At 44.9% G+C, this 25,369-nt stretch overlaps 1 long non-coding RNA gene and 1 pseudogene across 1 annotated transcript; both read left to right on the top strand.

Annotated features, from left to right (window-relative positions):
• Positions 1 to 1,516: 1,516 nt before the first annotated feature.
• LOC129397205 (uncharacterized) lies at positions 1,517 to 13,563 on the top strand. The gene is made up of 3 exons (XR_008624452.2): positions 1,517 to 5,887; positions 10,056 to 10,116; positions 10,416 to 13,563. It is a non-coding gene; the product is annotated as an uncharacterized LOC129397205 (long non-coding RNA).
• Positions 13,564 to 15,395: 1,832 nt separating this feature from the next.
• LOC129397204 (small ribosomal subunit protein eS24-like) lies at positions 15,396 to 17,696 on the top strand (annotated as a pseudogene).
• The last annotated feature ends 7,673 nt before the right edge of the window (positions 17,697 to 25,369 follow it).

Genomic DNA, 25,369 nt, shown 5'->3' with positions numbered 1-25,369 from the left:
AAACATGCTTGTGGATTGAAAAGAAGGAGCCAGTGGAGACCAAGAGTGAAGATCACACAAGGAGAGGGGAAATCATAGTTAGGCCAAATTCTGGAGGAAGTTTCTAGGGGGTAGGATCATCAGTAAAGGGTGAAGTTATTTTTGGAAAGGAAGAGTGAGGATCAGAAAAGTTTTCAGATTGGAAAAATGGAAGGTGATATCAAGTTCTTGGTTCCTTCATCAAAGGAGGAGATCACGTCTTCTGCTGAGATAGAGGAGCCTCTGGGATCAAGAGCTCCGAGAGAGCAGAAAAAATGGGAAGAGCTACTGTGTGATATCACACAGACAATCAGATAAAGCAAAGAACACAATTCTCTCCAGCTAGGCTTAGCACCCTGGGAGAGTAAGCTGAGAAAGCAGACAGTGGAGCTTACCCAGGGGTGGGGATTGATAAGGCAGATATGAAAGATCAAGTGGGCAGAGGATTCTGAGATGCTAATGTAATTAAAGTGGCTGGGCATGAAGTCTAGACAGGGCACAAGGGCACCTGAAATTATAAGGAGTAATGAACTGAGAATATAAAAGGGCGGAACTTCCACAGCAACTATAATCTGTATGACACATCTCACGCTTTATTCATAAGCTCCCTTAGTATCATGAACTTTTTTAGCATGTATGCCTAGTTGCCCCAGTGAGAGAATCAACTCAGGGTAATGACCTGAGTTCATACATTTTGTACCCTCTCAGAAGCTAGCAGTTTGCTTCATAAGGATTCATTTATTTGTTGAATCAATGAATAAAATCATTCTAGCATTGTGTGTGTATGTTCTACTGTTTTTTTCTTCCTTCACAATAAGCATCTGATTGAAGATAAAGATCTGCTCCTGTTAGATAGATAGTCAAAGTATTCCATCCCTGCCTCTAAGAGCCAGGGTTTCTGGATGTTTTTAAGAAGTATTATATAATTATTTAAAAAGGAAAAATACCCGATTGGCTAAAGACAATAAGCCTAATTATGCCTATGTGAAGCGACCTTGAAATAAACCTTTGGTGATTTCTTTTCAATCTGACAAAAACCAGAATAAAAGTGAAAAGGTTTAGAGGGAAATAGGAGACCAGCATTCTCCTGGAAAATCAGGGGAAGTGGAGGCCTCTATTTAGAGGAATCTTGCAGAAGCTTAGATCCACAGTGGGGGCTCTGAGAGGAGTGTCTGGTTTTTGAAGATTACTAGTGCAAATGGCTCCTTAGCCTGAGTGGGCATCGATGTATCCTTTACCTGGCACACATTTTCTGTCATTCTGTAAAAAGTAGACCTGTTAAAGTCTATTAAGAAAAAACTGAAAGTAAGCTTTTAAACTACTAGATAGAGTCATTGACTGTAATGATATATAGGTAGTCCTTCCGATTTTACCACCTGCTCTTCTATGTATTACACATTCACACCCCAAGCCACTTTTCACTCAGTTCAGGTTTTTCTATATCAGCTGATGAATTGATATTTTGAACTACAGTATGGTGATACAGCCAAAAGTTTCAGTTCAATTTTGGCAGTCACTAGCTTTGGTGATCAGTTTGTTTATGCAGTTATTTGAATGTTCGATTGCATTTTGCTCCTATTTTATTCATAAAATGAAGGGAAGTCAGCAGGCACAATGGCTCATGCCTGTAATCCCAGCACTTTGGTAGGCCAAGGCAGGTGGATCACCAGAGATCAGGAGTTCTAGACAAGACTGGCCAACATGGTGAAAACCTATCTCTACTAAAAATGCAAAAATTAGCCAGGTGTGGTGGCGGGCACCTGTAATCCCAGCTACTCAGGAGGCTGAGACAGGAAAATCGCTTGAACCTGAGAGGCGGAGGTTGCAGTGAGCTGAGGTCACACCACTGCATACTCCAGCCTGGGTGACAGAGGGAGACTCTGTCTAAAAAGAAAAAAAAAAAAGGAAAAGAAAAAAAGAAAAGAAAAAGAAAAAGAAAGAAAGTAAAAACGAAAAACCGAAGGGCTGATACCAATGATGGCAAGTTTAGTTTTCATACACTTAGTATGATTGAGATAGAAATCATTTTACTATTAAAAAGAAACAGAATTCAGCTACAATCAGATGCTGATTTTCCTCATTGAAAAGGAAAAAAAAAATCATTAGAAGAACACATACAAAGTGCTGGGATTAAATTACCAAAACCTGTACCTGAAACTGAGGTGTAATGAGAAATTTTATGCTGGGCACAGTGACTCACACCTGTAATCCCAGCACTTTGGTAGGCTGAGTCAGGAAGACCGTGTGAGCTCAGGAGTTGGAGAGCAGCCTGGGCGACATGGTGAAAACCTGTCTCTAGAAAAAAAATACCAAAACTAGCTGAGCATGGTGGCATGAGCCTGTATTCCCAGCTACTTGAGAGACTGAGTGGGAGGATGGCTTGAGCCCATTCGGAGGTTGCAGTGAGCCAAGATCACGTCACTGCACTCCAGCCTGGGCGACAGTCTCAAAAACCCGTCTTAAAAAAAAAAAAAAAATTGAACCCTCAAGGCTACTTCCAAACACAATACCTTAATCATATTCAAGAGAATAACGATTTTTGCATGTTGGCACAACAGAGATTTCCATAATGTAACTTTAGACAGCTGTTTTCTCTTAATTAGTTTAGTAGGCCAAATATAAAAGAGTTTGTTTATGCAAACATTTTACAAGAAGTTGTGAAATCATGACACTGTGTTGTTGTGTGATTGATAAGGTCTTTATGCATTTATTTTGAAGCACAAAAGACTACATAAGTGGATGTCACAATGGGCAACTTCTTTTCTTCAGTGCCTCCATCAAATCCATAGAAAAGAGGCATGTTCAGCAAACCTGGATATTTCCATAGAGATGTAGGGCAGAAAACGCCAGGATAAATTTTACAAATCAACTAAACTGATAGTGCCATAAATAAGAACGGAGAAATGAAAATTACATATTTCTCAAGTCTCATACCAAATCCAAATGATGCTTTTTAAGTGCTTTAAAGACATCCCACTGGAAAATAGATCATGGTTTTATTTGCCTTCTTCCAATTAGAAAGATTGCTGCTTCATTCTGTATGTTGGTCCCCAGAGAGCTTACAATGGTGAGAGCATGGAAGGCAAAAGAATAGTAATCATCTGGAAAGCAGCTCAAAGTAGATGTTGTACAATGGAGCTCAGGCAAGTTCACAGCATCGTAGATAAAGGAACAGGCTTTACTGGGAAACTTATAAGCTGGGGGTCTGCAAGAGAAGGCATGGGTGATATGCTGGTACCAGGGCTGTTACAGTAGGTAGCTAGTGAGGTATGGGCAGGGCAGGAAAGGGCTGCCCTCACACACACACCAGGAGTGTCCACCGACCATCAGGTGATGGTCAGGCAATTGTTAACTGTCTTTCTAAAGTAATAATTGGTCACAGCCCCCTCCAGGGAAAGGCAGTCTCCTAATAACTAGAAAATGCTTGGCCGGGCCTGATGACTATAATCCCAGTTACTTGGGAGGTTGAGGCAGGAGAATCGCTTGAACCCAGGAGGTGGAGGTTGCAGTGAGTTGAGATGGTGCCACTACACTCCAGCCTGGGCAGCAGAGTGAGATTCCGTCTCAAAAAAAAAAAAAAAAAAAAAGAAAAGAAAGAAAGAAAGAAAAGAAAAGAAAATGCCTGAAGGCTGGGCCTGGTGGCTCATGCCTATAATCCCAGCACTTTGGGAGGCTGAGGTGGACAGATCACTTGAGCCCACGAGTTCAAGACCAGCCTGGGCAACATGCCGAAATCCCGTCTCCACAAAAAATACAAAAATTAGCCGGAAATGGTGATACACACCTATAATCCCAGCTACTCGGGAGGCTGAGGTGGGAGGATTGCTTGAGCCTGGGAGGCCAAGGTTACAGTGAGCCGAGATGGCACCACTGCACTCCAGGCTGGGTGACAGAGTGAGACCCTGACCAAAAAAAAAAAAAAAGAAAAAAGAAAGATAAGGAAAAGGAAAGGAAAGGAAAAGAAAGAAACTGGTGATCAGCAGCTTCCCACTAAGATCTCAGGAGTGGGAAGAAATAACATAAGACCCTGGAAGCATGCCAACGCATAAAACCCCAAGTCAAGAGTTTAAACAGGCCGGGCGCAGTGGCTCACGCCTGTAATCCGAGCACTTTGGGAGGCCGAGGCGGGCGGATCATGAGGTCAGGAGATCGAGACCACCCTGGCTAACACAGTGAAACCCCATCTCTACTAAAAAAATACAAAAAAAAAAAAAAAATTAGCCAGGCGTGGTGGCAGGCACCTGTAGTCTCAGCTACTCAGGAGGCTGAGGCAGGAGAATAGCATGAACCAGGGAGGCAGAGCTTGCAGTGAGCGGAGATCACGCCACTGCACTCCAGCCTGGGTGACAGAGGGAGACTCCGTCTCAAAAAGAAAAGAGTTTAAACAGTGCACTTGGTCTCTCAAGTCACCCGCTTGGCCCTCTTCCAAGTGTACTTTCCTTCCTTTAGTTCCTGCTCTAAAGCTTAATAAACTTTCACTCCTGCTCTAAAACTTACAACAATCTCTCCTTCGGCCTTATGCCCCTCATTCGAATTCTTTTCACCTGAGAAGGCAAGAATTTCTTCTGCAAAGACAAGCAGATGTTGTACAACGGAGCTCAGGCAAAGTCACAGCACTGTAGATGCAGACCTGCAGGGAACTACCACCACTAACAGAGTGTTCTGTTGGACAGGTCATAGTGAGCATTCCAATGAAGGCACATTCCTCCCTTTTTGTTCTCTCTTTTTCAAGACCAAAACTTGAACATTCTTATCTGTGGGGTCCACATAGACAATGTGGCATCAGGCTGTCTGGATGTAGATGCCAAGAGTCAGGAGTTATCTGAGAAGGCCAGTTGCCTCTTACCTGGAAGTCTTGGGTGCCCACTGGAAGTTGCAGCCCTTCCAGCGGGGAGGGAGAAAGTCATGGGAAGCTGAGTTTGGAAGAAATAGGAAGGCACTGGATTACAGCTCTTTCCTCATCCTGGAAGCCCAGAGTCATCTCCAGACTCTACTGTTTCACCACTGGCACTGGTCAGTGGCATCATCTTTAATATAAAAAGCCATAAAGGGTCCCAGTGTGATGGCTGATGCCTGTAATCACAGCACTTTGGGAGAGCGAAGCAGGAGAGAATCACTGGAGCTCAGGAGCCAGAGACCAGCCTGGGCAACATGGCGAGACCTCCATCTCTATAAAAAAAAAAATAAAAAGTTAGCTGGGGTGCTGGAGGGCGCCTGTAATCCCAGCTACTCGGAGGTTATCTTACCACTGCACTCCAGCCTAGGCAACAGAGTGAGACCCTATCTCAAAAAAAAAAAAAAAAAAGAAAAAAGAAAAAAAAATCATAAAATTTAGGATTCTATTTCTATGAGCATTTTAAGATGCCTTCTTCTTGTTCGCAGCTCCTAGCACCTTTTATTTTATTCTAGTTTAAGCAAAATTTAAATATTTTTAAGGTTGGCGGTTAAAATAACGAGGTCAGGAGTTCCAGACCAGCCTGGCCAATATGGTGAAACCCCGTCTCTACTAAAAATACAAAAATTAGCTGGGAGTGGTGGCGGGTGCCTGTAATCCCAGCTACTCGGGAGGCTGAGGCAGAAGAATCGCTTGAACCCGGGAGGCAGAGGTTGCAGTGAGCCGAGATCATACCACTGCACTCCAGCCTGGGCGACAGAGAGAGACTTCGCCTAAGGAAAAAAAAAATGTAAATATTTGTGCCTTCTGTCCTCTTTGGAGGCTGACACTAACTCATTGCCACCTGCTGGAGAAGAGAAGACGTGCAGCCAGACACCTGCCGCCTTGTCAGGCCTGTGTCGCCGCCTCCGCAGCCCGAAATCATCCTGCCCTCCAAGGCACCGCCCTGATGCTCCAGGTGAAGGCTAAAGAACGGTATGTGCGGTGGGCTCGGGCAGAGGCGGGTCCTTGCCCTTTCCACTCGTGTGAAGTGTGGTGTGTGTGACCTGCACCCATCCCTTTACTGTGGGGGGGTGGGCACCCCGGCGAGCCGCAAAACAGCAGGCGGACTCCCCTACTGGAGAGAAGCCGGGGAAGTGCAATGGTAAGAGGAGCGGCGGCCACACCTGCTGCTGTGAGGATCTGAGCAGGGTTGGTTTTCTGTTTGTGCGCGTGCGCGCGTGTGTGTGTGTGTTTTAATTATACTTTAAGTTCTGGGATACATGTGCGGAACCTGCAGGTTTGTTACATAGGTATACATGTCCCATGGTGGTTTGCTGCACCCATCAACCAGTCATCTACATTAGGTATTTGTCCCGATGCTATCCCTCCCCTAGACCCCACCCCCGGACAGGCCCCGGTGTGTGATGTTCCCCTCCCTGTGTCCATGTGTTCTTATTGTTCAACTCCTGCATATGAGTGAGAACCTGCGGTGTTTGGTTTTCTGTTCTTGTGTTAGTTTGCTGAGAATGATTGTTTCCAGCTTCATCCATGTCCCTGCAAAGGACATGAATTCATCCTTTTTTACAGCTGCTGTTTTTTTGTTTCGTTTTGTTCTGTTTTGTTTTTTGAGATGGAGTCTCGCTCTGTCGCCCAGGCTGGAGTACAGTGATGCGATCTCAGCTCACTGCAACCTCCGCCTTCAGGGTGCAAGCGATTCTCCTACCTCAGCCTCCCAAGAAGCTGGGATTACAGGCTCCCGCCACCACGCCTGGCTAATTTTTTTTTTTTTTTTTTTTTTTTGTAGAAGCAGGGTCTTACTTTGTTGCTGAGGCTGGTCTTGAACTCCTTGCGGGGGTACTCCGCCTGCCTCAGCCTCCCAAAGTGCTGGGATTACAGGCGTGAGCCACGGTGCCCAGCCTGGAGCAGCTTTGCTGTGTTTCTATAGCGTGTGAACAGGTGAAGTTTACTTATTTAGACTAATGTCATATGAACATAGGAATAAAAATTAGAGAAAGCAATTTGCAAGCCTGCTCTTATAGGTATAAAATTAGGCCTATAAGCAAGAGATTTGAAAACTCGTTCACCACAGACCACTGACATTTTTCATGGCTCCAAGAAAGTATTTAGATGTATTAAATACCTAAGTTGTTTGTTTCAAGAATATCACTAGGGCTGCTGGCCGTGGTGGCTCACGCCTGTAATCCCAGCACTTTGGGAGGCTAAAGTGGGTGGTTCATTCGAGGTCAGGAGTTAAGAGGCCAGCCTGGCCAATATGGGAAACCCTGTCTCTACTAAAAACACAAAAATTACGTGGTGGCTGCGCATCTGTAATCCCAGCTACTCGGGAGGCTGAAGCAGGAGAATCGCTTGAACCTGGAGGTGGAGGTTGCAGTAGGGGAACCTGCTCGGGGAAATTGTTTTTCAAATCCATCCACTTCTTTTCTTCCCAACTGAGTCCTAGTTCAGGGAACCACACTCTCTCCCCTGGATCTGCCTCTCCCTACCCTGAGGGGTCTCTGCTTCCAGGCTTGCCAGCATCTGAGCCATTTGACAGCAACTAGAATGATCATTATAAAATGCAGATCTGAGTATGTCTTTGCCCTGCTTGAAAATCCTTCAATGGCTTGGTGTGGTAGTGCACACCTGTAATCCCTACTATTTGGGAGGATGAGGTGGGAGGATGGCTTGAGCCCAGGAGTTGGAGGCTGCAGTGAGCTATGATTGCCACTGCACTCCAGCCTGGGTGACAGAGTGAGGACCTGTCTAAAAGAGAAAGAAAGAGACAGAGAGCGTGAAAGAGAGGTGGGAAGGGCAGGGAGAAGAAAGAAAGCGGGAGAGAGAGACAGAAAGATGAGAGAAAGAAACAAAGAGAGGGAGGGAGGGAGAGAGGGAGAGAGGGAGGGAGGGAGGGAGGGAGGAAGGGAGGAAGGGAGGAAGAAAGGAGGGATGGAAGGAAGGAAGGAAGGGAAAAAGGGAAGAAGGGAGGGAGGGAGTAAGAAAGGAGGGAAGGGAAGGAAGGGAGGAAGAAAAAGGAAAGGAAGGAAGGGAGGGAAGAGGGAAGGAAGGAAGAAAGAGGAAGGGAAGGAAAAGGAATAGAAGGAAGGGATCCTGTCATTGTTATGGAGTCCAAACCCTCTAATAAGTTTATGGGGCCACTCTGGGGCTGGCCCAGCCTCTTCTTTTAACCTGGTGCTTGTGCCATGCGGCCTCCCTTTCTCAAGCACTATCACTTCTGGGCCTTCATACACACCCCCTTCCCTCACACAGTCACTGTTGGAGGAAAAGATTTTTTTTTTTTTCTTTTTCAGGCCTCAGCTTCCTTTTGGAAGAGGCCCCTAGTCTCCCTGAGACTGGCTGGGTTCTGCTTCACTCTCACAGCCCAGCCCAGCGTAGCCCAGTCCCACGGACCATTCACAGCCCATGAGAAGTTGGGTCCTCTCTCCATCCCCTTACACTTCAGGCTCCCTGAGGGCAGGACCGGGTCTTGTTGACTTTTGTATCCCAGTGTCTAGTGGTCCTGGTCCATAATAGGTGTTTAGAAACTAGGAATCTGTGGCCAGGCGCGGTAGCTCACGCCTGTAATCCCAGTACTTTGGGAGGCCGAGGCGGGTGGATCACCTGAGGTCAGGAGTTCGAGACCAGCCTCAACATGGAGAAACCCAATCTCTGCTAAAAAAAAAAAAATACAAAATTAGCCGGGCGTGGTGGTGCATGCCTGTAATCCCAGCTACTCGGGAGGCTGAGGCAGGAGAATTGCTTGAACCTGGGAGGCGGAGGTTGCGGTGAGCCAAGATTGCGCCATTGCATTCCAGCCTGGGCAACAAGAGCAAAAAACTCCGTCTCAAAAAAAAAGAAAAAAAGAAAAAAAAGAAAAAGAAACTAGGAACCTGTTCATCAGTGAGAACACATGGACACAGGGAGGGGAACAACACACACTGGGGCCTGTGGGGGGCGCTGGGAGAGGGAGGGGCTTAATACCTAGGCGATGGGTTGATGGGGGCCGCAAACCACCATGGCACACATTTACCTATGTAACAAACCTGCATGTTCTGCACATGTATCCCAGAACCTAAAATTAAATTAAAAAAAAATAACCCATTCATGTTGCATGAATAAGTGAAGTGACATATTTGAAACATTTTTAATTCGCAAGAAAAAATGTGTATGCTATCAATTTTATGGACTAAATTAGAATCAAATTCTTTAAAAGTAGGTTTTCTGATAAAGCAGACATTCCCACTTTACTGTCATGGTTTGATTTAAAAAAAAAAAACTGATGTGAGAAATGAAATTAAAATGTTCGGCCAGGTGTGGTGGCTCATGCCTGTAATCCCAGCACTTTAGGAGGGCAAGGCAGGAGGATCACTTGAGCCCAGGAATTTGAGATCAGCCAGGGCAAAATAGCGAGAACTTGTCTCTACAAAAAATAAAAAATAAAATAAAATGTCCCCCAAATCTGTTATAAATGAGATAAGACTCATGAGAATCATTCAACTCTTTCTTTTCTTAGACCTGACTTTCTCAATAGAATATATATTACTTAACAATAAGAGTTTTTACAAGACTAAAGTACTATTCTGAAAAATAGGCTGGGCACGGTGGCTCACGCCTGTAATCCCAGCACTTTGGGAGGCCGACGCGGGGGGATCACGAGGTCACGAGATCGAGACCATCCTGGCTAACACGGTGAAACCCCGTCTCTACTAAAAATACAAAGAAAGTTAGCCAGGCATGGTGGCGGGCGCCTGCAGTCCCAGCTACTTGGGAGGCTGAGGCAGGAGAATGGCATGAACCCGGGAGGCGGAGCTTGCAGTGAGCCGAGATCGCACCACTGCACTCCAGCCTGGGCGATAGAGCCAGACTCCGTCTCAAAAAAAAAAAAAAAAAGAAAGAAAGAAAGAAAGAAAAATAAGTGTGACTTTGCACTGATTAAATTTGGCCATAGTTAATTAATCCATAATATTTGATATGGTTTGGCTGTGTCCCCACTGAAATCTCATCTTGAATTGTAGTTCCCATAATCCCCACGTGTGATGGGAGGGACTCAGTGGGAGATAATTGAATCACGGGGGTGGTTAGCCCATGCTGCTGTTCTTGTGATAGTGAGTGAGTTCTCATGAGATCTGATGGTTTTATAAGGGGCTTTTCCCAATTTGCTCAGCACTGCTCTTTCCTGCTGCGATGTGAAGAAGGATGTATTTGCTTCCCCTTCCACCATGATGGTAAGTTTCCTGAGGCCTCCCCAGCCATGCGGAACTGTGAGTCAATTAAACTTCTTTCCTCTTTTAATTACCCAGTCTTGGGCAGTCCCTTATAGCAGCATGAGAATGGACTAATACAATATTCTTTCCTATTAAGGAAAACTTTATTTGAATAAAGTTGTAGAACACTTTTTTTTTTTTAAAGGAGTCTAAAAGCAGGGCAAGTTTAAATTCTGGACCTCCAAACCAGATTTCAGAAAGACTTAATAGTGCCAAAATGATCTTATTGTTAACAGGGGTTGTTTGTCCCTTCATTCTAGGGGCTCTCAAACACATCAAAGCCTGCTAAGTCTCCGACTCTCCCTGTGAGCCAAGACACCCCTGTGTTCAGTGGCATTTAGCAAGGATCCTGAGGCCACAGCCTGGTTTTGTGATGCGGTGATAATGACTCTAAGTAGTGAACGCCAAAGATTTTATATTCTGCCTGCAAATCATGATGGGATCTAATGACACAGCATGTAAAAGTTCTCAAGTATTGCTTTGCCAGCTCCACTGCTCATTAACTTAACTTGGTAGGAGTTTCTTGATGGAAGACAATCAAACATTTTTATGAATGAGTCACAAATACTATCACACTGATGCTTTGGCAAATATAATTCTTATTGTTTTATAAGAAAACAGTCATCACCTGCAATAGACTGATGTTTGTGCTCCCCTCACCCCCAACCAAATTTATATGTTGAAATTCTAACCCCTAGTGTGTATCAGGAGATGGGACCTTTGGAAGGAATTAAGGTCATGAGGGTGGAGCCTTCATGAATGGGATTAATGTCCTTACAAAAGGGGACCCCAGAGAGCTCTCTGGCCCTCCTTCTGCTATGCAAGAATACAGCAAGAAGATGGCTGTGTCTGAACCAAGAAGTGGACCCTCAGACACTGACTTTGCTGGAGCCTTGCTCTTAGACTCCCCATCCTCCAAAACTATGAGAAATAAATCTGTTGTTGAAGCCACTCAGTCTATGGTATTTTTGTTACAGCATTCTGAACAAACTAAGACATCATCTTTCTTAGTTTTCCAGAAATTAACATGTTTTCCAAGGACAGAAAAGGACAAAAGAAGAAAGCAAAAGATACCTCCTGGTATTCTCCTGGTAGGAATTTTCCTCCAGCTACAAAAACATCAGTGTAGTGGGCTGAACAATGATCCCCTAAGATAGCAGGTCCTAATCCCTGATATCTTTGGAACCTGAAAATCTTACCTTATTTGGAAAAGGCTCTTTGAAGATGTGATTTTTTTTTTTTTCAGATTTCTTTTTAGATGGGGAGATTATCCTGGATTATCCAGGTGGGTCCTAAATGCCATCACATGCATCTTTGTAAGAGATAGGCAGAGGGAGATTTGAGACAGACACAGAAGAGGTAATGTGAAAACGAAGGTGAATATTGGAGTGATACTTCCACAAGCCAAGGAATGCCAGCAGCCATCAGAAGCCAGAAGAGGCAAAAAGAATGAGTTCTCAGCTGGGTGCGGTGGCTCATGCCTGCAATATCAGCACTTTGGGAGGCCAAGGCAGGTAAATGGCTTGAGCCCAGGAATTCAAGACCAGCCTTGGGCAATATGATGTAACCCTGTCAGGAGGTCAGGAGTTCAAGACCAGCCTGGCCAACATGGTGAAACCTTGTCTCTACTAAAAATACAAACGTTAGCTGGGCGTGGTGGCGCATGCCTGTAATCCCAGCTACTGGGGAGGCTGAGACCCGAGAATTGCTTGAACCTGGGAGGCAGAGGTTGCAGTGAGCCGTGATCATGCTACTGCACTCCAGCCTGGGCGAGAGAAACTCTGTCTCGTAAAATAAAATAAAATAAAATAAAAACTGGACTTCAGGGAAATAGGTCTGTAGCAAACTGCTCAAATCCTAATGCGATGTTGTAACCAGAGCACTAACAAAAACAATCATAAAGCTGATAAAAAGAAAAAAAATATATATATATATGAGCCCACTCTATCTGCGCTTGCACGTGCACCCACCTTCATCGTCAGTCAGCCTTTGCAGCATCAAACTGTTGGGCTCACACTGCCTCCTCTGAGATGTAGACACGTGAGGGAATTAGAGATCATCTTCAATGGGGAAAAAAAGGCTTCTGGAATTAAATGAATGATATGTACACGTAAATTCTCCAGCTGCACTTTTACCAGATAATTTAACTTTGGGGGAAAACTCGTGGTCCTTAAAGTCACTATTTTGCCACTACTTGCACAAAAGGAAAGTATTTCTTCAGGATTCATTTTTTTCCTTTAAGATCTTCATAAATTGCTTCAAAATATTAATGTGCAATGAAAAATAGCATAGAAACCAAAGTGACTTCCATTTTATGCTGTCCTCAGTGCCCTAGTTACCAATTTACATGTGACCTATTATTACAGAAACATATGTCATAGAAGAAAGAACTGTGTTCAGGAGGTTAGTCAGGAGAAGATTTTGTGTAGCAATGATCTTGTTACTTGGTCTTACTGGAGCTGTACAAAAGGCACAAAAATGGAAATACTGAATGTATCAGTCAGCATTGCATCTGCATGCATGTAAACAGAGACCCAATTACCATGTCTTTACCAAACAGGGATTTGTTTTCCCACATGGTCAGGATTCAAAGGTGGGCAGGCCAGGCTGCTGCAGCTGCTCTAGGGAGCCAGGTTCCTCCTAGCTCCCGGTACCGTCGTTAGATTGTTGCTTTCATCTTCGTGGTGGCAAGACGGCTCCTTGACCATCAAGCATCGTGTCCATGAGTCAGGCAGGAGGAAGAAGGGAAGGACAATGGGCATGTTCCTGGAAGCACCAACAAGCCACTGTTTGAGAGCTGAGAGTTGGCCAGATCATGTCATAAAGTAACCCCAACTGCAAGAGAGGCTGGCCATTCAATATTTTAAGTGGGTAGACTGTGCCCCGAATAAAATTGGATTCTGTGAGTAAATACAATGGGAAAATGGCTATTGGCAAGCAGCTGGCAGTGTCTGCCACATTGGCATAAAATGTGTCTTAAAGATGCTCATTATAAATCTGATATTTATTTATTTTTTTGAAATGAAGTCTCACTCTGTCACCAGGGTGGGAGTGCAGTGGTGCAATCTCAGCTCACTGCACACTGTATCTCCCAGGTTCAAGTGATTCTCCTGCCTCAGCCTCCCAAGTAGCTGGGATTACAAGTGTGCACCACCACAACCAGCTGATTTTTGTAGAGACAAGGTTTCACCATGTTGGCCAGGCTGGTCTTGAACTCCTGACCTCAAATGAACTGCCTGTCTCAGCCTCCCAAAGTGCTGGGATTACAGGTGTGAGCCACCGCACTCAGCCATAAATCTGCTATTTATTGAACTCAGAAATTTCTTAGGAGGCCTTAGGGTTGATGCTCACAGGAAACAATTTTCCTCTGCAGGGAAATCTTAAAGAACACCACTTTAAAAATTACTGGATTGGCCAGGCGCAGTGGTTCATGCCTGTAATCCCAGCACTTTGGGAGGCCGAGGCGGGCGGATCATGAGGTCAGGAGTCTGAGACCAGCCTGGCCAACATAGTGAAACCCCGTCTCTACTAAAAATACAAAAAATTAGCTGGGTGTGGTAGCAGGTGCCTGTAATCCCAGCTACTTGGAAGGCTGAGGCAGTAGAATCACTTGAATCCAAGAGGCAGAGGTTGCAGTGAGCCAAAATCATGCCACTGTAGTCCAGCCTGAGCAACAGGGAGAGGCTCTGTCTCAAAAAAAAAAAAAAAAAAATAGAATTACTGGATTAAGTTCTGCAGATGCTTTTGAATAATGTTTTTTGGTTTTTTGGGTTTTTTTTTTTTTGAGATAGAGTTTCGCTCTTGTCACCCAGGCTGGAGTGCAATCGCACGATCTCGGCTCACTGCAACCTCTTGTGTTCAAGCGATTCTCCTGCCTCAGCCTCCTGAGCAGCTGGGATTATAGACACGTGCCACCAGGCCCGGCTAATTTTTGTATTTTTAGTAGAGGTGGGGTTTCACCATGTTGGCCAGGCTGGTCTCAAACTCCTGACCTCAGGTGATCCGCCCGCCTCGGCCTCCCAAAGTGCTGGGATTACAGACGTGAGCCACCATGCCCGGCTTGAATAATGTTAATAAGGGATTTGGATAATGCTGCTAGAAGAACTCTAGGAATGTAATACAACTTTAAAAAACAAAACAAACACAAACTTCTATAATTTGCATTCTCCCACATCTCTTCATTTGTAAAATGTATCACACTGAATCAAAACACATGAGATACATAAATCAGATTTAATTTTCAATTAGAATAAAATTCCTGATCTATTCTCTGGGTAAAACTTATTAATCCCTAAAAGTTCTCTTTAAAATGAACTGTTTGTTATAGCACATTCCCTAAAAACAAAAGTACTGCATTTGACTTCAGGAGAGCTAAGTGCGAGTGTCAATTCTTCCATTTATTAGTTGGTGACTGCAGGGGACATAAGACCTACCCAAGATGTGCTCCCACTTTGTTCCTTCTCTGGAGCACCCCAATCTTGCTCAAGTATCTCCCCATCCCATACCTACGAGAAGCTGGTCTCACCTCCAGCACCATAGGTAATCCGCCCTCCCTCCAGTGATTTGGGCAGAAATGGGCGTTAGTTATTATAAGTTGAGATTCTAATTAATAATACTAACGTTGAAAAAATTACTCATCTCTTCCACATCCCCACATTCTAATCTATTAAAACAGGGATGATGCTCTTGGCTCTATTTAACATAATCACCTAAAGTGCTTTTTTATTTTGCAAAATGGAATATATTCAGAAGATGGTATTGTGTCAAAAAGAAATAGAAGTAGCTTGGGACATTTCCTATAAACTGTTATTGTTGTATTTACAAATTATGGAAGCTATTTTCTTTTAAAAACTGTTTCAAATGTGTGTATTCAATTGAGTGTCAGTTACTTTGAATTAGTCACATTGTGAATTTCTGCATGTATTCATTCAGTCATCCTCCTATGCACCAGGCACTATAGTTGCTACGGGTACAGTAATTCGCAAGATGGTCGTAAGAGGTAGCAGGGACTCCTCTTAGGGGCCTGCCATGCACTTTCTCCAAAGCATGGAAATAAAGGAAAAGTTTTAGTTATTGCAGGGGAAATTCCAGGCACCTAGTTAGCCCTGAGAAGTAAACCAGCAACTTGATAAGCAAGAAGGTAATAGTAGCTTAAAACAATAGCCAAGAAAGTTCGAATTCCGGGATGTTTTGTTCTCTATAGAAACTAAAGATAACCCTTCTCCTCCCTGGCTGTCTGAGGGTAGGCCACCATCATGAATGACACGGTAACTATCCTAATTAGAAAGTTCATGACTACTTCAGAGGAAACAGATGCTCACTGATGTCCTTCATCCCGGGAAGGCAACAGTGCCTAAGACAGAAATTCAGAAAAAACTAGCCAAAATGTATAAGACCACACTGGATGGCATCTTTGTATTTGGATTCAGAACTCATGCTGGTGGTGGCTTTGGCATGATTTATGATTCCTTGGATTATGTAAAGTAAAATGAACCCAAACATACCAAACATAGACTTGCAAGACATGGCCTGTATGAGAAGAAAAAGACCTCAAGAAAGCAACAAAAGGAATGCAAGAACAGAATGGAGAAAGTCAGGGGTACTGCAAAGGCCAGTGTTGGTGCTGGCAAAAAGCCGAAGGAGTAAAGGTATTGCAAGGATGTTATCTGCGGCCACTGAGGATTTTTCACAATAAGATTAATAAGGCCGGGCGCAGTGGCTTACGCCTGTAATCCCAGCACTTTGGGAGGCCAAGGCAGGTGGATCACAAGGTCAGGAGTTCAAGATCAGCCTGGCCAACATGGTGAAACCCCACCTCTACTAAAAATATAAAAATTAGCTGGGCATGGTGACACTTGCCTGTAATTCCAACTTCTCAGGAAGCTGAGGCAGGAGAATGGTGTGAACTCGGGACGTGGAAGTTGCAGTGAGCTGAGATCGCACCGTTGTACTCCAGCATGGGCACAGAGAAAGACTCTGTCTCGAAAAAATAAATAAATAAATAAAAAGAGGCTGGGCGTGGTGGCTCATGCCTGTAATCTCAATGTTACAGGAAAGGGGTTCCCATCCAGACCCCAAGAGAGTGTTCTTAGATCTTGCCCAAGAAAGAATTCAGGGCAAGTCCACAGTGCAAAGTAAAAGCAAGTTTATTAGGAAAGTAAAGGAATAAAAGAACGGCTACTCCATAGACAGAGCAGCTCCAGCGGCTGCTGGTTGCTCATTATTATGGTTATTTCTTGATAATATTCTAAACAAGGGGTGGATTATTCATGCCTCCCCATTTTAGACCATATAGGATAACTTCCTGACGTTGCCATGGCATTTGTAAACTGTCATGGCACTGGTGGGAGTGTAGCAGTGAGGACAGCCAGAGGTTACTCTCGTGGCCATCTTGGTTTTGGTGAGTTTTAGCCGGCTTCTTTACTGCAACCTGTTTTATCAGCAAGGTCTTTATGACCTGTATCTTGTGCTGACCTTGTATCTCATCCTGTGACTTAGAGAATGCCTTAACCGTCTGGGAATACAGCCCAGTAGGTCTCAGCCTAATTTCTCCCAGCTCCTTTTCAAGATGGAGTTGCTCTGGTTTCACACCCCTCTGACACCAGCATGTTGGGAGGTCGAGGTGGGTGGATCACCTGAGGTCAGGAGTTTGAGACCAGCCTGGTCAACACGGTGAAACCCCGTCTCTACTAAAAATACAAAATTTAGCCGAGCGTGCTGGTGTGCACCTGTAATCCCAACTACGTGGGAGGCTGAGGCAGGAGAATTGTCTGAACCTGGGAGGTGGAGATTGCAGTGAGCCAACATTGCAACACTGCACTCCAGCCTGGGCGAAAGAGTGAGACTCTGCTGAAAGAAAGAAGAAAGAAAGAGAGAGAGAGAGAGAGAAAGAAAGAAGGAAAGAAAGAAAGGAAAAGAAAGAAAGAAAGAAAGAAAGAAAGAAAGAAAGAAGAAAGAAAGAAGAAAGAAAGAAGAAAGAAAGAAAGAAAGAAAGAAAGAAAGAAAGAAAGAAAGAAAGAAAGAAAGAAAGAAAGAGAAAGAAGGAAGGAAGGAAGAAGGGAGGGAGGGAGGGAGCGAGAGAAACTAAAGATAACCTCCTAACAGATCCCTGAGTTGTTTTTCAGAAACATGGATGTCCAGCAAATGAATCCACTGGCACCTAGACCTCAGGTTAGGGGGAAATGAGGACTCAACTCTGACTGCCATTTTTTTTTTCTGAAGTTCTTTCTGAGGGGCCTGGAGGAAGTCACGCCAATGAGCCAGAGATAACGTTCTTTTATCCTGACCCCAAATTTTTAGACAAACCTTTGCCATCTTAACCAATTGCAAATCAGAAAATCTTTGAATCTCTGACCTGTAACCTGCCCCATGCCCCACCACCCACTTTGAGATGTCCCGCCTTTTTAGGTCAAGCCAGCATATAGCCTCCATGTATTGATTTATGACTTTGCCTGTAACCTCTGCCTCTGCCTTTAAAAACTCTTGCCAAGGTGGATGTATCACCTGAGGTCAGGAGTTCGAGACGAGCCTGGCCAACATGGCAAAACCCCGTGTCTACTAAAAATACAAAATTTAGCCGGGCTTGGTGGCGGGAGCCTGTAATCCCAGCTACTCAGGAGGCTGAGGAAGGAGAATTGCTTGAACCTGGGAGACGGAGATTGCAGTGAGCCAAGATCATGCCACTGCACTCCAGCCTGGGCAACAGACCAAGACTCCATCTCAAAAACTAAATAAATATAAAAACCCTTGCTTGCAAGCCATTGGGGAGGTCAGGTCTTAAGTATGAGGCGCCTGATTCTTCTTGCTTGGTGCCCTGCAAAGATAAATACCGTTCTTCCTCCTATTGCAAACTGCAGAGTGAATGTTTGGCTTTACTGAGCCAGATGTGCAGACCCCAGTTCAGTCCTGGCCTCATGGAGCTGCAACTGCCAATGATCTGTTGCAGTGCCCAAAACAGACTTACCCAGAGGCAGGTTCTGGGCAATGCAAAAACACCAATCTCATTCTTTTATTGCTAGGTTTTTTTTTTCCTAAGCCAATACTATTAGTTTGGTTACATATCTTATTCACTAGGCTTGTTATCAAATTACTTATGTTACTTTTTAAAAATTAACCTCTTCTCAGCCAGATGTGGTGGCTAACACCTGTAAATCCAGCACTTTGGGAAGCCGAGGCGGGATGATCATTTGAGCTCAGGAATTCAAGACCAGTCTGGGCAACATGGCAAAACTCCGTCACTACTAAAAATACAAAAATTAGCCGGGTGTGGTGGCACATGCCTGTAATTCCAGCTATTCAGGAGGCTGAGGCAGGAGAATCGCTTGAATCTGGGAGGTGGAGGATGCAGTGAGCCGAGACTGCACTACTGCACTCAAGCCTGGGCGACAGAGCAAGATCCGTGATCCGTCTCAAAAAAAAAAGAAAGAAAGAAATTGCAATCTGGAAGGATGGTTAGAACCATTCTTTTGAGGGCGCCATCACTACTTAAAAACATGCATGTTGAAGTTCTGTTTAAAAACTCACATTATTTTTTAGTCCCAGGTTAAGAGTGTGGCATTACTTTACAATGAACCGCCTTCAGATGTGGCAGTGATTGCCCTTGCCCCCTATTATTCTGTCGTTGTCATTGTGAGATATTCATTTTAAACACCTAGAGAAGGGAAAATTAATCATGCTTTAAAATCAGATAAAGCATTAATGGTCGTGAAATTTTAATACTGATTCTCAGTTTTTAGCTTTCACACAGATGAAACTTTCTTATTTAGAGATAAACCTAGGGAAAGATTTAATGAGTAATTGATATTAAAAAGTTGAAATCACATGTAAGCTCTAATTTTTTCACATGAAAGCAATTTTGCTTTCCACGTCTTTTTTTTTTTTTTTTTTTTTGAGACAGAGTCTGGCTCTGTCGCCCAGGCTGGAGTGCAGTGGCGCTATCTCAGCTCACTGCAAGCTCCGCCTCCGGGGTTCACACCATTCTCCTGCCTCAGCCTCCCGAGTAGCTGGGACTACAGGCACCCGCCACCATGCCCAGCTAATTTTTTGTATTTTTAGTAGAGACGGGGTTTCACCGTGTTAGTCAGGATGGTCTCGATCTCCTGACCTCATGATCCACCTGCCTCAGCCTCCCAAAGTGCTGGGATTACAGGCGTGAGCCACCGCGCCCGGCTCCACATCTTTTTATTTGAAAGAATTGAGCTTACATTTGTCAGATAAATTGCTGCCTAAATTATCTAAGATGATTTTCACATTCTTGTGTGGAAATCAAATTTTGCAAGGTTGTAGAATTAACTTAGAAGAGACAAAGGTGTGTTCTTTCTTTCAGGAGGGCTTGCTAATTGAAGTTGAAGCATCAGATGTCCTGAAAGCACTCAAACTCATCAGGTAACAAAAGCCCAGACAACGGAAATGAAGCAAAGCAAGTTAGTTCTTGAAATGAAACTCTGGAAATCCCAACTTGAGCAAATAAAGAGGCAGAAAAAAAAAAAAAACCTAGAAAAAGAATAAATCACAAAATAAAAGGCACTTAGGAAGGGAATTTTTTGTTTAAGTATTTATTTAGTTTTTTCCATTATAAGCATTGCGTAGATTGTGCTATGCTTTTGAAATTGTAAAAATATGTCTGTTTGTTGTATGTCTCTTCTCTCACTACTTGAAAATGTAAAAAAGAACATTTTCTTGCCTGTATCTTACATGTGCAGGATTACAAGCTCAGATGCTTACTGGGCCAATCCCAAAGAGGCTCTGCAAAGTGGGGGTTCCCCCACTTTGCAGAGCCTCTTTTGGGACCCTGAAAGGGTTAGCTGCCTCTGGACTCCAGATTTTTTTTGTTGTTGTTGTTGAGACAGGGTCTTGCCCTGTCACCCAGGCTGGAGTGCATTGGCATGAATCATGGCTCAATGCAACCTCCACCTCCAGGGCTCAAGCATTCCTCCCACCTCAGCCTCCTGAGTAGCTGGGACTACAGGCACACACCACCACAACTGGCTAATTTTTGTATTTTTGGTAGAGACATGGTCTCACTATGTTGTCCAGGCTGGTCTCAAACTCCAGGCCTCAAATAAACCTCCTGCCTTGGCCTCCCAAAGTTTTGGGATTCCAGATGTGAGCCACTGTGTCCAGCCAGACTCCATTTTTTGCCACACAAAGTGTGGGCCCAGTGCTGCTAGACATTTGGGTATTCCAGAGAACAGTGTCCTGGTTTGGGGTCCCCCAAAAGCTGACCCTGAGACCAGGATTGGGTACAAGGATTTATTTGGGAGGTGATGGCAGGGAGCTCAGTGATGGCGTGAGGCAGTGACATGGCCACCTGCTGTCTGCCAATCTCTGAGGGGGCGAGATAGGAAATTGTCTTATCTTTTCAAAAGAAGTATTTTGAGGTTTCAGTTATTAACAGGAAATATAGTTAAAGCTTCATAGTAACTGCTTACAGACAGTGGGAAAGATTATGATTATGATTATTATTATTATTTTTTTTGAGATGGAGTCTTGCTCTGTCGCCCAGTCTGGAGTGCAGTGGCACGATCTCAGCTCACTGCAACCTCTGCCTCCTGGGTTCAAGCAATTCCGCTGCTTCTGCCTCCCAAGTAGCTGGGGCTACAGGCGCCTGCCACCATGCCTAGCTAATTTTTTGTATTTTTAGTAGAGACTGGGTTTCACCATGTTGGCCAGGATAGTCTCGATCTCCTGGCCTTGTGATCCACCCTCCTTGGCCTCCCAAAGTGCTGGGATTACAGGCATGAGCCACCGTGCCTGGCCGGAAAAATTCTTTAATTTTGAGCTGAATCCAGAGTTTTCAGTTGGCTCTTTTTCTTTTAGGCATAGAATACAGTATTCAGGAAATTATAGCATTACTACATTCTGGAATGCCTGACAAGAATAAGTTTAGGAAGGCTTGGAGGAGAAAAGGTAAATTGCTACTCTTTGGGGAAGGGGAGGAATCAAAACATTCTGGGTAACATAAAATGAGGCACAAATAGCGAGGCAAGATTTGGGAGGGAGTGGGGAGTGGAGAAGACCGGAAAGACCCAATCACTAGTTAATTGTAAACAAACACTGTAATGTTGACTTTTTTTTTTGAGACAGAATCTCGCTCTGTCACCAGGCTGGAGTGCAGTGGTGTGATCTCGGCTCACTGCAACCTCCCCCTCCCAGGTTCAAGCGACTCTCCTGCCTCAGCCTCCAGAGTAGCTGGGATTGCAGGCACCTGCCACCACACACAACTAATTTTTGTATTTTTAGTAGAGACGAGGTTTTGCCATGTTGGCCAGGCTGGTCTCAAATTCCTGACCTCAGGTGATCCACCCGCCTCAGCCTCCCAAAGTGCTGGGATTACAGGCATGAGCCACCGCGCCCCGCCTAGTGCTCTTCTTGGAACACTCTCTCCTTGGCCCCCAGACACCACTGCTGGTGTCCTTACCTGCTGCTTCTTCTCAGCCTCCTTTGCTGGCCCCTCTTGCTCTCCCTGGCCCGTCAACACTGCAGTGGCCTGGAGCTCAGCCTTCTGACCTCTTCTTTCTACACACATTCCTTATATGCTCTTGTCCAAACTAGGACTGTCTTTGTTTACATATATTTCAATGACTCCCAAATTGAGTATCTCCAGTCCAGACCTCCCTTCTGAATTCCAGACTCATAAATCCAACTGCCAGTTCAAAGTCTCCACTTGGGTTCCTCCAGGAAGCATCTCCGTTACCATGTCTATGGCAGAGGTTTGATTCCTACCCACCCCAGCTTAGTTTGGATTCCCCCAAAGGCAGACTCTGAGACAAGGAGATCCGTAGGGAATTTGGGGGTTGGGGGAGATGGGTAGGTTGTTTGCAAAGATGGCCTTAGCATTCTTTCCTTCTTGTATGACATTTCCTTTGCAATGTGACTTTGACTTCCCTGCCACCAAGAAGTGGAATTTGTCTCTTCACCCTTTGAATCTGGCCTAGCACCTGAGCCCTGCTTTAATGAAAAGAATGCAGTAGGAGCAGCACTGTGGACCTCATGAAGCTTCGCAGCTTCCACTTTTGTCCCTTTGGAACACTGCCCAAGACTGCCATGTGAAGAATCCCAGTCTAGCCTGGTGGAGGAGGAAAGGGTATTGGGACTACATGAGCCAACCCATCTGAGGCCTTTTAAATCAGCCAGCTGACAGCTAGCATCTACCATCTACCATTGGAGGGCATCTTAAACCTTCCAGCCCCAGTCAAGCCACCATATTATTGTAGCCACTGAGTAAGCCCAGGCAAGACCAGCAGAAAATTTGTCACCCAGTTGAGTCCAGCCCAAATTGTTGACCCACAGAATCATGAGCAAAAATAATGGCCATTGTAAACCACTACGTTTTGGGGGTGGCTTATTATGCAGCTGAAACTAAATTATACAGGAGGTTATCCCAGGAAGCACAAGTGAGGAAATAATAGAAGTAAGACAGAGAAAGGAGGAGAGTTAATAAAGGGTGCTCTAAGGAGCAGGTTATTACTGTGGGCAGTTGAAGCTAAATCCTGCTGGATACCCTCTGAAGAGTCCTGTAGAAGGCATCTCAGAACAGTCTCTCCACGGAAAGAGAAACCAGGTTACTCACCCAATAATTCCTTACCCTACACCTCACTGGCCAATGGTTCCCTGGGGGACTTAGGTCCCCAGCACTTCCTTTTTTTTTTTTTTTTTTTTGAGATGGAGTCTCACTCTTGTTATCCAGGCTGGAGTGCAATGGTGTGATCTCAGCTCACAGCAACCTCTGCCTTCTGGGTTCAAGCAATTCTCCTGCCTCAGCCTCCTGAGTAGCTGGGATTACAGGCATGCATCACCACACCCAGCTAATTTTTTGTATTTTTAGTAAAGAGGGGGTTTCTCCATGTTGGTCAGGCTTGTCTCGAACTCCCGACCTCAGGTGATCCACCTGCCTCAGCCTCCCAAAGTGCTGGGATTACAGGCATGAGCCACCACACCTGCCCTGGTCCCCAGCACTTCTGATCTGCTGTGCAGCCAAGCTGAACAAGGTCCCTGGCAATGGAGAGATCTTGCAGGCAGGGAAGTAGAGGAATGAGGGTGAACTTGAGGTGGAAGCCATCAGTATTTATGGGAACTATCCACCCTGGCTGCAAGTAAACTCAGAGGTAGGCCAGGAGGATGCAGGACAGGACATCACAGCATCTGCTAACTTCCCAAACCCATTTCTTCCCCAATTCAGTAAGTGGCAATACCATCCTCCAATTGCTCCCCACAGAAACTTCATCCTTGGATGCATTAATTTCTTCCACACTCCACATTCAAACCCTTTTAGTGTTACCTTTGAAACATATCCTGAATCCAAATATTTCTACCTCCTCCACTACAACTCTGGTCCAAGCCACCAGCAACTCTCACTTGGATTATTGGATTATTGCAACCATCTATTTATTATTTTTTTTTTTGAGACAGAGTCTTACCCTGTCACCCAGACAGGAGTGCAATGATGAGATCATGGCTCACTGTAGCCTCAACTTCCTAGGCTCAAGCAATCCTCCCACCTCAGCTTCCCAAGTAGCTGGGACTACAGGTATGCGCCACCGCACCTGGCTAATTTTTTTATTTTATTTTATTTATTTATTTATTTATTTATTTATTTATGTATTTAGATGGAGTCTCACTCTGTTGCCCAGGCTGGAGCACAGTGGTGCAATCTCAGCTCACTGCAACCTCTGTCTCCCACATTCAAGCGATTCTCCTGTCTCAGCCTCCCAGGTAGCTGCGATTACAGGCGTGATCCACCACGCCCTGCTAATTTTCGTATTTTTAGTAGAGACTGGTTTCTCCATGTTGGCCAGGTTGGTCTCGAACTCCTGACCTGAAGTGATCTGCCTACCTCGGCCTCCCAAAGTGCTGGCATTACAGGCATGAACTACTACGCCTGGCCTTAATTTATTTTTTGTAGAAATGTGGTCTCACTATGTTGCCCAGGCTAGTCTTGAACTCTTGGGCTCAAGCAATCCTCCTGCCTCAACCTCCCAAAGTGCTGGGATTACAGGCGTGAGCCACTGTGCCTGGCCCAGAGTGACCATTTAAAACCCAAGTCCCTTCTCAGTTTTCAACCCTCCCAAAGCTCCCTATCTCACCCAGAATAAAATGCAAAATCTTTACTGTGTCCTAGAAGGCCCCATAGAATCTGCTATTTTTCTGACTTCACATTTTGCAACTCTCTCCACGTCTCACTGCTCTGGCCTCACTGGTTTCCCTGTAATTCAAAACCCCAGGCCCAGGGTACTTGCTGTTCCTCTATCTAAGATGCCTCCCCCAGTCATCCACAGAATACAGCCCTAACTTCCTTCTGGCCTTGACTCAAATGTCCGCTTATTAGAGAGGCCTTCCTGACTCTAACTAGGCAAACTCTCCCCCAGTCACTCTTCACCCCTTTACCTTGCTTTATTTTTCTTTATTAAACAACTGACATTACTTTTATACTGCTTATCTCCAATCCTCCCCCAATTGGAATGTAAGTTGTATGAGAATAGGGGCTCTCTATTTTGTTTGCTGATGTATTCTCAGTACCTAGATTTTTTGTTAATTTAATGAATTAGTAGGTACTGTGGGACAGTCTGATGATTTTATATGGATTATTTATAAGTTAGTGCTCTGGTTAAAATGAAATAATTAAAAGCCTCCAATAAAACATTCCATACTTTAGTCCAGGCGTGGTGGCTCAAGCCTGTAATCCCAGCACTTTGGGAGGCCAAGGCAGGTGGATCACCTGAGGTCAGGAGTTCGAGACCAGCCTGGCCAATATGGTGAAATCCCGTCTCCACTAAAAATACAAAAATTAGCCGGGCATGGTGGTGGGTGCCTGCAATCTCAGCTACTTGGGAGGCTGAGTCAGGAGAATCACTTGAACCTGGCAGGCAGAGGTTGCAGTGAGCCAAGATTGCGCCATTACACTCTACCCTGGGCAAAAAGAGCGAGGCTTTGTCTCAAAACAAAACAAAAACAAAAACAAAACAATAACAACAAACATTCCATACTTTAAAGAAGAATACTGGCCGGGCGCGATGGCTCACGCCTGTAATCCCAGCACTTTGGGAGGCTGAGGCAGGTGGATCACGAGGTCAGGTGATCAAGACCATCCTGGCTAATACGGTGAAACCCCGTCTCTACTAAAAATACAAAAAATTAGCCGGGCGTGGTGGCAGGCGCCACCAGCTACTCAGGAGGCTGAGGCAGGAGAATGGCGTGAACCCAGGAGGCAGAGCTT

Source organism: Pan paniscus, chromosome 12, assembly GCF_029289425.2.
Source record: "Pan paniscus chromosome 12, NHGRI_mPanPan1-v2.0_pri, whole genome shotgun sequence".
NCBI lineage: Eukaryota > Metazoa > Chordata > Mammalia > Primates > Hominidae > Pan > Pan paniscus.
The sequence above is the reverse complement of the archived record's forward strand: the minus strand, read 5'-3'. Positions and strand labels throughout refer to the sequence as shown.